This window comes from Phyllobates terribilis, unplaced genomic scaffold (assembly GCF_046119375.1).
Source record: "Phyllobates terribilis strain yellow unplaced genomic scaffold, ASM4611937v1 Scaffold_3__8_contigs__length_932513732, whole genome shotgun sequence".
Taxonomy (NCBI): domain Eukaryota; kingdom Metazoa; phylum Chordata; class Amphibia; order Anura; family Dendrobatidae; genus Phyllobates; species Phyllobates terribilis.
The window spans coordinates 653,891,739-653,903,603 of NW_027362763.1; the positions used below are offsets into that span (position 1 = coordinate 653,891,739).

At 53.0% G+C, this 11,865-nt stretch overlaps 1 non-coding gene across 1 annotated transcript; it reads right to left on the minus strand.

Annotated features, from left to right (window-relative positions):
- Positions 1-5,939: 5,939 nt before the first annotated feature.
- Positions 5,940-6,011, minus strand: TRNAQ-UUG (transfer RNA glutamine (anticodon UUG)). Its single transcript has one exon. It is a non-coding gene; the product is annotated as a tRNA-Gln (tRNA).
- Between the last annotated feature and the right edge of the window lie 5,854 nt (positions 6,012-11,865).

Below are 11,865 nucleotides of genomic sequence, written 5' to 3' on the forward strand. Positions count from 1 at the left end.
TGGTTTACTCACATACTGCAGCCAGCTAATCAGGGAGCAGCACTCAATCTCCCTCTGCTCCTCTGTCTGAAAACCACTGTACATGCTGGGGCAAATGGTTGACCAATCACAGCTCAGCTCAGCTTCTTGCCTGAGCTCTGCTGATGAGGTCACACAAATAAAACTAACACTGATTGGTTGCAGTGCAGCCAATCAGTTTTGGTTAAACAAACAATACGGCTGTCCAGGGAGGAGACTCTGTGTCTAATCAGCCACACGGTCAGCTGCGACTGACCTGGCTTAAGTGACCGTGCACGCTCTTAGGAGCAGCCATGCATGTTGTGATGATAATATAGAAGCCGCACATGGCACGCGATGTGAAGGAGCCACTGAGCACTGCAGCCGGGTGTAGAACAAAGCACCCAGCACCCGATGGTGGTGTCAGGCGGCCACAGCAAAAAAAACTATTCCACGGATGAGCAGTGTTGCGGTGTCTGGGCTCACCAGAGGATCCTCCGGTAATCCGGTAGGCCAGTCCGACCCTGCCTGCACCGTTTAATATGAGGGAGAAGGGCTTATAGTCAGTGCAGGAGTAGGAGAAACCAGACGTCGCGGCCTTCTGGCTCCTCTCTGTCGTGGTAAACCTGTGACATTTTCTCCGGTTTCCTCCCACACTCCAAAGACTGATAGGGAATGTAGATTGTGACCCCCGATGGGGACGGTGATGATGATGTATGTAAAGCGATACAGAATATGATGGCGCTATATAAGCAAAGCATAATAATAAGAACCTGGTGGAGTAGAGGACATCATGTACAGTAGGTGTAGACAGGGCCGCAATCAGGGCATTACTGCCTTTACTGGCGTATGGGGCCTGGTGAGCCTCCATCTTCTGCTCACCGGGCCCCAGCGGCAGAATCTGCCACTTCAGTTACTGAATGTGTACATTCAGTTGATATCCATTGCCGTGTGGGAAGCTTCCCGCATGGCAATAGTTAACAGCCGCCGGCCAATCACAGGCCGGCAGCTGACATCAGCGCGCATGTCGCTGGTGTATGACGTCACTGTGCCTCGGATGATGGAAGAGCCGGGCACCGCTGGACCGCGGCAAGGTAAGGAAAAACTTTTTCTTTTTTTACTGTTTATGTAAAGTCACACTATGGGGGCAGAATAGAGACATTGGGGCAGAATGGAGAGACATGGGGGCAGAATGGAGACATGGGGGGGCAGAATGGAGACATGGGGGGGCAGAATGGAGACATGGGGGGGCAGAATGGAGACATGGGGGGCAGAATTGAGAGACATAGGGGCAGAATTGAGAGACATAGGGGCAGAATGGCGGCATGAGGGCAGAATGGAGACATGGGGATCACTGTATTACCTGTACACTATACACTGTGTACTATGTACAGAGCTCCTGTGTATAATGTCACTGGTGATCCCTGTATTACCTGTACACTATACACTATATACAGAGCTCCTGTGTATACTGTCACCGATGATCACTGTATTACCTGTACACTATATACAGAGCTCCTGTGTATAATGTCACTGGTGATCACTGTATTACGTGTACACTATATACTATATACAGAGCTTCTGTGTATAATGTCACTGGTGATCACTGTATTACCTGTACAATATACACTATACACAGAGCTCCTGTATATAATGTCACTGGTGATCCCTGTATTACCTGTACACTACACACTATATACAGAGCTCCTGTGCATAATGTCACTGGTGATCCCTGTATTACCTGTACACTGACACTATATACAGAGCTCCTGTGTATAATGTCACTGGTGATCACTGTATTACATGTACACTATATACAGCGCTCCTGTGTATAATATCACTGGTGATCACTGTATTACCTGTACACTATACACTATATACAGAGCTCCTGTGTATAATGTCACTGGTGATCACTGTATTACATGTATACTATATACAGAGCGCCTGTGTATAATATCACTGGTGATCACTGTATTACCTGTACACTATATACTATATACAGAGCTTCTGTGTATAATGTCACTGGTGATCCCTGTATTACCTGTACACTATATACAGAGCTCCTGTGCATAATGTCACTTGTGATCCCTGTATTACCTGTACACTGACACTATATACAGAGCTCCTGTGTATAATGTCACTGGTGATCACTGTATTACCTGTACACTATACACTATATACAGAGCTCCTGTGTATAATGTCACTGGTGATCACTGTATTACCTGTACAGTATACACTATGTACAGAGCTCCTGTGTATAATGTCACTGGTGATCACTGTATTACCTGTACACTGACACTATATACAGAGCTCCTGTGTATAATGTCACTGGTGATCCCTGTATTACCTGTACATTATACACTATATACAGAGCTCCTGTGTATAATGTCACTGGTGATCACTGTATTACCTGTACACTATACACTATATACAGAGCTCCTGTGTATAATGTCACTGTGATCACTGTATTATCTGTACACTATACACTATATACAGAGCTCCTGTGTATAATGTCACTGGTGATCACTGTATTACCTGTACACTATATACAGAGCTCCTGTGTATAATGTCACTGGTGATCACTGTATTACCTGTACACTGACACTATATGCAGAGCTCCTGTGTATACTGTCACTGATGATCACTGTATTACCTGTACACTATATACAGAGCTCCTGTGTATAATGGCACTTATGGTAATATTAGTATTGTGCTTTTTTTTAAATTTTATTAATAGATAAATGATAGGAAACAAAGGGTCGTCATAAATGGTACATTCTCTAAATGGGACATAGTCAGCAGTGGGGGCCGCAGGGCTCTGTTAGGACCTATTCTCTTTAACCTCTTTATTAATGACCTGGGGGATGGGATTGTGGGTAAAGTGTCAGTTTTTGCTGTCGACACCAAACTATGTAGGATATTAAAATCTGATCTTGACATCACGATATTGCAGAGCGATCTGGATAAGAGACTGAATGGGCAAACACTCGCCAGATGAGTTTTAATGTAGGTAAATGTAGAATAATGCACCGAGGACGGAGGAATCCTATTGCTGTATACACATTAGATGGGAGAATACTCGGGACTACAGTACAGGAGAAGGATTTGGGGATTCTGGTTATGAGTAAGCTGAGCAGCAGTACTCAATGTCAAGCAGCTGCCGCAAAAGCAAACAAGATTTAAGGATGTATAAAGACGGATTTTGGTAAGACCTTACCTGTAAAATCCTTTTCAGCGAAGAAAGGAAGGGAGACACAGATCCATTACTAGTGGGTAGGCGGAGCCCCACAGGATAGTTCACCTCAGATTTATAAAAAGTGACGACCGGCCCATCCAGCTTAGGCTCCTCCTACTCCCATGTTCCTCAGTCCGTACACAAGCTAAGGAAGAGCAGACAACACCAGCGGAACAACACAACCCCTTCCGAAAATTCAGAAATGCGAGAGAAAAGGTTATGTATATAACAGAAAAAACACACAGTCCCAGGCACTACTCACTGGACCTGACAACTGCGATGAGCTGGCAATGCTGGAACAGAGCCCTAGCGCGCCGACCCCAGTCCCGATGACCGCCATCAGAGAGGAGTCGCGCCGCATCTGGAAAACAATAATGCACTTCTGCCCTGGGAGGGTGCTGTGTCTCTCTTCCTTCCTTCGCTGAAAAGGATTTTACAGGTAAGGTCTTACCAAAATCCGTCTTTCAGCAGCAGAAGGGAAGGAAGGGAGACACAGATCCATTACTAGTGGGACGTCCCAAAGCAGTCCAGAACTCAAGGGTGGGAAACAGTGGCAGAATCGCCAACCCCCCAACAACTTAGGCAAGCGCACAACAAGCGCCAAAACGAGATAAAGATATAACCTAAACCACCGCCGCCTGCAGGCCCTGCGTCCCAAGGCCGCATCGGCGGAAGCACTCACGTCCACTTTATAAAATTTAGTAAAAGTGTGAACGGAACGCCAGGTAGCTGCCCGGCAGAGCTGCGCTGCCGAGGCCCCCTGACGAAAAGCCCACGACGAACCAACAGCTCTCGTGGAATGAGCTCGAACCTTAACCGGACAAGGCTCGCCCTTGAGCCGGTACGCCTCCAGGATAGCCGAACGTATCCACCGAGCTATAGTGTCCTTGGAAGCCCGCTGACCACGCCGACGACCAGCAGGAATCACAAAAAGAGAGTCCGACTTCCGAAATCCTTGCGTGATTGTAAGATAGAACTTCAAAGCCCACACCAAATCCAACGAGTGCAAGGCCCGCTCCTTTGGACTCTTCGGTTTCGGACAGAGGGAGGGCAACACGATGTCCTGATTGACGTGGAAACGCAACACCACTTTAGGCAGAAAATCGCAACGGGTACGAAGCACCACGCGATCCGAGTGGAACTCCAGAAAAGGGGGCGAGCAAGACAGTGCCGCCAACTCAGAAACCCTTCTCAAGGAGGTGACCACCACCAGGAAGGCCACCTTCCAAGAAAGCAAGTAAAGCATAGCTGAATCCATAGGCTCAAACGGCCCATGCTGAAGAGCCTCCATGACTAGATTGAGCCGCCAAGGAGCCACAAACGCCCTCCGAGGCGGAAACTGACGTGCAACCTCGCGAAAAAACGAACGCACATCTCTGCGCGAGGCAATAGCCTTCCGAAAAAGCACGGATAGTGAAGATACCTGACCAAGCAAGGTACTAACCGCCAGACCCTTGGCCAAACCATATTGCAGAAAAGCCAAGAAGTTGGGAATGAAAAAAACCCTCGGGTTCCTTGAAGATTCAGAACACCATGAATAGAAGGCCTCCCAAGTTCTGTGATAAATCCTAGTCGTAGCTGGACCTCTGGCTGCTCGCAAAGTGGCAATGACCTCGGCCGAAAACCCACGACGGGTCAAGATCTCGGTCTCAAGTGCCACGCCGTCAAACAAAGAGACTTCAGGTCCGGATGACGAAAAGGCCTTTGGGTTAACAGGTCCGGGCGAAGAGGCAGTGGAAACGGAGGCGCTGCCAGAAGAGACACCAGCGTTGAATACCACGCCCTCAGCGGCCAATCCGGCGCCACCAAAATCGTCGAAATTCGTTCGAGTTTGATCCACCGTATCACCAAAGGAAGTAAGGATACCGGCGGAAACACATAGATCAGCTCAAACTGGTTCCACGGGGCCGCTAGAGCATCTACCGCCACAGCCTCCGGGTCCCTGTACCTGGACATGAACGTTGGGATCCTGGCGTTCAACCTGGATGCCATCAAGTCCACTTGGGGAGTCCCCCAACGGGAGCACAGCAGTGCAAAAACTTCCGGATGAAGGCTCCATTCTCCGGGATCCACCTGCTCGCGACTGAGGAAGTCCGCCGTGATATTCAGCACTCCTGGGATGTGAATCGTGGAGATGGCTGGAACCCTGGACTCGGCCCAAATCAGGATCCGAGAGACCTCCATCATGAGACTGGAACTCCTCGTCCCGCCCTGATGGTTGATATATGCGACAGCTGTCGCATTGTCCGTCTGAATCCGGACCGGCAGACCGCTCAAAGAGACCGTCCAATGTCGGAGGCAGAGGAAAAATTGCTCTCAACACCAGGATGTTGATCGGCAGAGACTACTCCTCTGACAACCCGACCCCCTGAACCCAGAGATCGTTCCAAGCCCCCCCCCCCAGCCAGTCAGGCTGGCATCGGTGGTAATGACAGACCACCGTGGGGGGAGGAAGGATTTCCCCAGGGATAAGGCCTCCGGACGCCACCATCCAAGAGACTCTCGCACCCTGTGGGAGATACCAACACAGTGATCCAGTGAAGCTGGCGATTGATCCCAACGGGTCAGAATAAGATCTTGGAGACCCCTTAGAGTAACAGTTCTCTGATGGGACTTGAACCCAAAGTTCTGTGTCCTAAAGCCAGTGCACTAACCACTGAGCCATTAACTCAGGTAAGTGAAACCTGTGTTTCATGAAGAAATACCCAGGATCTACTGAGATCTGAACTCAGATCACTGGATTCAAAGTCCAGAGTGCTAACCATTACACCATAGAACCACCGAGACTGGATTAGAACTCATGAACTCCTGTTTACTAGACAGGCGCATTAGCCCAGTAAGCCACTGGAACATCACATCGGAGGATTCGAACTCATGAACACCTGTTTACAGAATAGGTGCCTTAACCCAGTAAGCCACTGGGACATCACTAAAAGTGCTCAGGGGATTCGAACTCACAAACACCTGTGTACAAGGCAGGCGCATTAACCCAGTAAGCCAATGGAACATCACAGGTATGAGATTGTGCCAACGGTACCGTAGCTGCCACCATCAGACCCAGAAGGCGCATAAACTTCCGAAGGGACATCGCCCTCGCCGACCTCATAGCCTGGACATGGTGACGAAGGTTTGCTTGTTTGTCCGGAGGCAGGGAGGCCACTGCCCGCACCGTGTCGATATGCATCCCCAAGAACAGGATTGACTGCGACGGCTCCAAAGACGACTTCTTCCAATTGATCAGCCACCCGAAGTCCTCCAGGTGCTGAAGGGAGAGATCGCGAGCTGTCACCACCTCCTCCGCTGTGGGCGACACAATTAACAGGTCGTCCAGGTAGGGGAGAATCGTAACTCCTTGCCTTCGAAGGAGCGCCATGAGTGGCGCCAGAATCTTTGTAAAAACCCTGGGCGCCGAGGCCAACCCGAATGGTAGGGCCACAAACTGGTAATGGGCTTGACCTATGGCGAAACGCAGGAAGCGCTGGTGAGCCCTGCCGATAGGGACATGCAAATAGGCGTCGCGGATGTCGATCGACACCAAGAAATCGTACTGCGACAGGGCCGCCCAACAGAGCGAAGAGACTCCATACGGAATTTCCGGGTCCGGACATGAAAATTCAATTCCTTGAGTCCAGAATGGGGCGAAACTTGTCCTCCTTTTTGGGGACTACAAAAAAGGTTGGAGTAAAACCCCCTTCCCCGTTCCTCCGGCGGAACCGGAACCACCACACCCTGCTGCAGAAGAGGGTCGACCTCCCGCAGCAGTGCGGCAGCCAGCTTGGGTTCGGACGGGATGCGTGACTGACGAAACCTGTCCAGGGGTCGAGAATGAAACTCTATGAAATAGCCTGCCGACATAACCCGCGTCACCCAGGTGTCCGATACGTGGGACGCCCAAATCGACCCGAATTGTAACAGGCGACGTCCCACCCGAGAGCCCTCGAGAGGGTTCCTGGGGTCAGTCCGCCTTAGCGGGCTTCTTGTCAACCTCCCGTTTGTCCTGACGGAAATGTTGTTTCCAGGGTGTACGGGATTTCTGGGTGGTCTTCTTTCCAGAAGACGAGGGACCACCCGATCTCCAAGAGGGCTGACCGAACCGCCCCCTGGGCCGAAAGGACCGACGACCACTACCGGCACTTGACTTGCCAGACGTAAAAGCCGCTGCTTTCCGCTGCGGCAAAGCCATATCCTTGGCCTTGGCCTTAGCAATCAGCTCCGTGAGGTCCGAACCAAAAAGCTGACCGCCCTTGTACGCCAGACTCAGCAAACCTTGTTTGGATACTGCGTCTCCTCTAGCGGGTCCTGTAGACTCGCCTTACCTTTGAAAGGAAGCAAAGAAAATTTGCTCAGCTGAGATAATGGTACGCCCACCTCAGGAGAAGGGACCCAATTAGCTATCGTCTCCGTGAAACAGGGATACAGGGCATCAAAAAACCGCAACCCCTGGAAGCGTTTATCAGGGCACAGGTGTTCTTTTTCCACCGCCTCGTTAAGTTCATCGTGCGCCCGCAGAGCCGAACGAGCCCGACGCGACTCCTGATACAGCCGGACCGACTTGCCAGGCCTCGTCACCTCTTCAGACAGCAGCTTCCCGCATGGCCCCATAAAAGCGTCCACGCGACCCGAAAGCGAAGCTGAGCGGCCCTGCCGATCCTCCTCATCAGAATCGGAGATCTCACCAGCAGAGCTTGTCGGTGATTCCGAGGCCTCCGATGCCCTGCGCGGAGGAGACAGCGCCACCACAGGCCTGTGGCGCTTCTTGCCCCGCGACGCAGGTTGGGACTTAGGTGATACCCAATGACCCAGGAGTTCAGACAGACTGTCAATGGAGCGTGAGAGCGCCTCCACTTTAACATCACTGAGGGTACAGTAACCGGGGATGTGGGGTCTGCAAACACAGCCTGTCACAAAAAATATACCAAGCACTGAAGGGTTAAAGCTTCTCCTTAGGGAGAAAAGCTACCCCAGCCCTGCAGACCAAAGGTTAAGTGCCCTGATGAGGCCAGACCCCGTCAGAAGGGGTTAATGCTGCTGACCAAGCAATGCACCTTAGCCTTAACAGGACCAAGGAGAGTGTGCAGCAGAGAGACAGCAGCGCTCTGCGCTGTAATAGTGGGTAAACAGAGATGACTCACCAGCTTCCTGGAGTCTGTGTGTGAGAGTAGAGCAGGGGGGGGGAGGGAGGGAGAGAGTGGAGAGCAGGGGGGGGGGGAGAGTGGAGAGCAGGGGGGGGAGGGAGGGAGAGAGTGGAGAGCAGGGGGGGAGGGAGGGAGAGAGTGGAGAGCAGGGGGGAGGGAGGGAGAGAGTGGAGAGCAGGGGGGGGAGGGAGGGAGAGAGTGGAGAGCAGGGGGGGGAGGGAGGGAGAGAGTGGAGAGCAGGGGGGGAGGGAGGGAGAGAGTGGAGAGCAGGGGGGGAGGGAGGGAGAGAGTGGAGAGCAGGGGGGGGAGGGAGGGAGAGAGTGGAGAGCAGGGGGGGGAGGGAGGGAGAGAGTGGAGAGCAGGGGGGGAGGGAGGGAGAGAGTGGAGAGCAGGGGGGGGAGGGAGGGAGAGAGTGGAGAGCAGGGGGGGGAGGGAGGGAGAGAGTGGAGAGCAGGGGGGGGGAGGGAGGGAGAGAGTGGAGAGCAGGGGGGGGAGGGAGGGAGAGAGTGGAGAGCAGGGGGGGAGGGAGGGAGAGAGTGGAGAGCAGGGGGGGAGGGAGGGAGAGAGTGGAGAGCAGGGGGGGAGGGAGGGAGAGAGTGGAGAGCAGGGGGGGAGGGAGGGAGAGAGTGGAGAGCAGGGGGGGAGGGAGGGAGAGAGTGGAGAGCAGGGGGGGAGGGAGGGAGAGAGTGGAGAGCAGGGGGGGAGGGAGGGAGAGAGTGGAGAGCAGGGGGGGAGGGAGGGAGAGAGTGGAGAGCAGGGGGGGAGGGAGGGAGAGAGTGGAGAGCAGGGGGGGGAGGGAGGGAGAGAGTGGAGAGCAGGGGGGGGAGGGAGGGAGAGAGTGGAGAGCAGGGGGGGGGAGGGAGGGAGAGAGTGGAGAGCAGGGGGGGAGGGAGGGAGAGAGTGGAGAGCAGGGGGGGGAGGGAGGGAGAGAGTGGAGAGCAGGGGGGGAGGGAGGGAGAGAGTGGAGAGCAGGGGGGGAGGGAGGGAGAGAGTGGAGAGCAGGGGGGGGAGGGAGGGAGAGAGTGGAGAGCAGGGGGGGAGGGAGGGAGAGAGTGGAGAGCGGGGGGGAGGGGAGGGAGAGAGTGGAGAGCAGGGGGGGAGGGAGGGAGAGAGTGGAGAGCAGGGGGGGAGGGAGGGAGAGAGAGAAGCACTGAGCTCCGTGAGGCAATTGAGAAGGAGGAAGGAAGGAGGGGGGCGGGGGCAGCCCAGCGCGCGCTTTTTCCTGACTGCAGAGAAGATGGCAGGCAGCCAAGAACATAAGTCATGCCCCCCCCCCCCTTAAACTAACGGAGCCCGCGCTCCTCTGTCCCGCCCCCCCCCCCAACGGCAGCGGTGATGTGCATTCCTAGTAGTACACTGCCTGTAACAACAGAAGATGCAGTCACCATACTGACAGTAACAGCGGCTGCCGCAGCACATACAGGGCACTTACCCAGCTGAGCGCCACAGGGACCCCCAGGGATGTGTGGCGCCGTGGCCCTTGCTCCCCCCCATGGCGGAGCGCGCAAGGACCCCACATGAGCGGTGTGCGTCTCCGCCAGGGAGCGCCCTGTATCCCCCGGGGCCAGCAGGGTTCTGCGGGGACCTCCTTATGGGGTACGCAGATCTGCCAGGGGAGGGTCAGGGGTCCCAGCAGCGCTGAGACCTCTAGACCACGGGGGGTCCAGGTCTCCGGAATAAAAATAAGAAAATCTTCTGAGGAGCTGCGAAGGCAGCGACTATCCTCTGCGACCTCAAATTTAAAACTGAGGAACATGGGAGTAGGAGGAGCCTAAGCTGGAGGGGCCGGTCATCACTTTTTATAAATTTGAGGTGAACTATCCTGTGGGGCTCCGCCTACCCACTAGTAATGGATCTGTGTCTACCTTCCTTCCCTTCTGCTGCTGAAAAAGAGAAATAAAATCCCACGATCCCAACGTTTTGTTACCCCTTTATAAATCACTGGTGAGGCCACATCTAAAATATGGAATCCAGTTTTTGGCTCTACATTTTAAAAAAGATATTCAGAAGTTATAGTCAGTTCAAAGGCGGCAACTAGATTATTATACGGAATGGAGGCCTCTCCTACATTACATGGGATGGAGGCCTCTCCTACATTACACGGGATGGAGGCCTCTCCTACATTACACGGGATGGAGGCCTCTCCTACATTACACAGGATGGAGGCCCTCCTTTATTACACGGGATGGAGGCCTCTCCTACATTACACGGGATGGAGGTCTCTCCTATATTACACGGGATGGAGGCCTCTCCTACATTACACGGGATGGAGGCCTCTCCTACATTACACGGGATGGAGGCCTCCTACATTACACGGGATAGAGGCCTCCTACATTACACGGGATAGAGGCCTCTCCTACATTACACGGGATGGAGGCCTCTCCTACATTACACGGGATGAAGGCCTCTCCTACATTACACGGGATGGAGGCCTCTCCTACATTACACAGGATGGAGGCCTCTCCTACATTACACGGGATGGAGGCTCTCCTTTATTACACGGGATGGAGGCCTCTCCTATATTACACGGGATGGAGGCCTCTCCTATATTACACGGGATGGAGGCCTCTCCTATATTACACAGGATGAAGACCTCTCCTATATTAAACAGGATGGAGGCCTCTCCTATATTACATGGGATGGAGACCTCTCCTATATTACACAGGATGGAGGCCTCTCCTACATTACACAGGATGGAGACCTCTCCTATATTACACGGGATGGAGGCCTCTCCTATATTACACGGGATGGAGGCCTCTCCTATATTACACGGGATGGAGACCTCTCCTATATTACACTGGATGGAGGCCTCTCCTACATTACACAGGATGGAGACCTCTCCTATATTAAACGGGATGGAGGCCTCTCCTATATTACACGGGATGGAGACCTCTCCTATATTACACTGGATGGAGGCCTCTCCTACATTACACAGGATGGAGACCTCTCCTATATTAAACGGGATGGAGGCCTCTCCTACATTACATGGGATGGAGGCCTCTCCTACATTACACGGGATGGAGGCCTCTCCTACATTACATGGGATGGAGGCTCTCCTACATTACATGGGATGGAGGCTCTCCTATATTACACGGGATGGAGGCCTCTCCTATATTACACGGGATGGAGGCCTCTCCTATATTACACAGGATGGAGGCCTCTCCTATATTACACGGGATGGAGACCTCTCCTATATTAAACAGGATGGAGGCCTCTCCTATATTACACGGGATGGAGACCTCTCCTATATTACACGGGATGGAGGCCTCTCCTACATTACACAGGATGGAGACCTCTCCTATATTAAACAGGATGGAGGCCTCTCCTACATTACATGGGATGGAGGCCTCTCCTACATTACACAGGATGGAGGCCTCTCCTACATTACATGGGATGGAGGCCTCTCCTACATTACATGGGATGGAGGCCTCTCCTATATTACACGGGATGGAGGCCTCTCCTATATTAAACAGGATGGAGGCCTCTCCTATATTACAC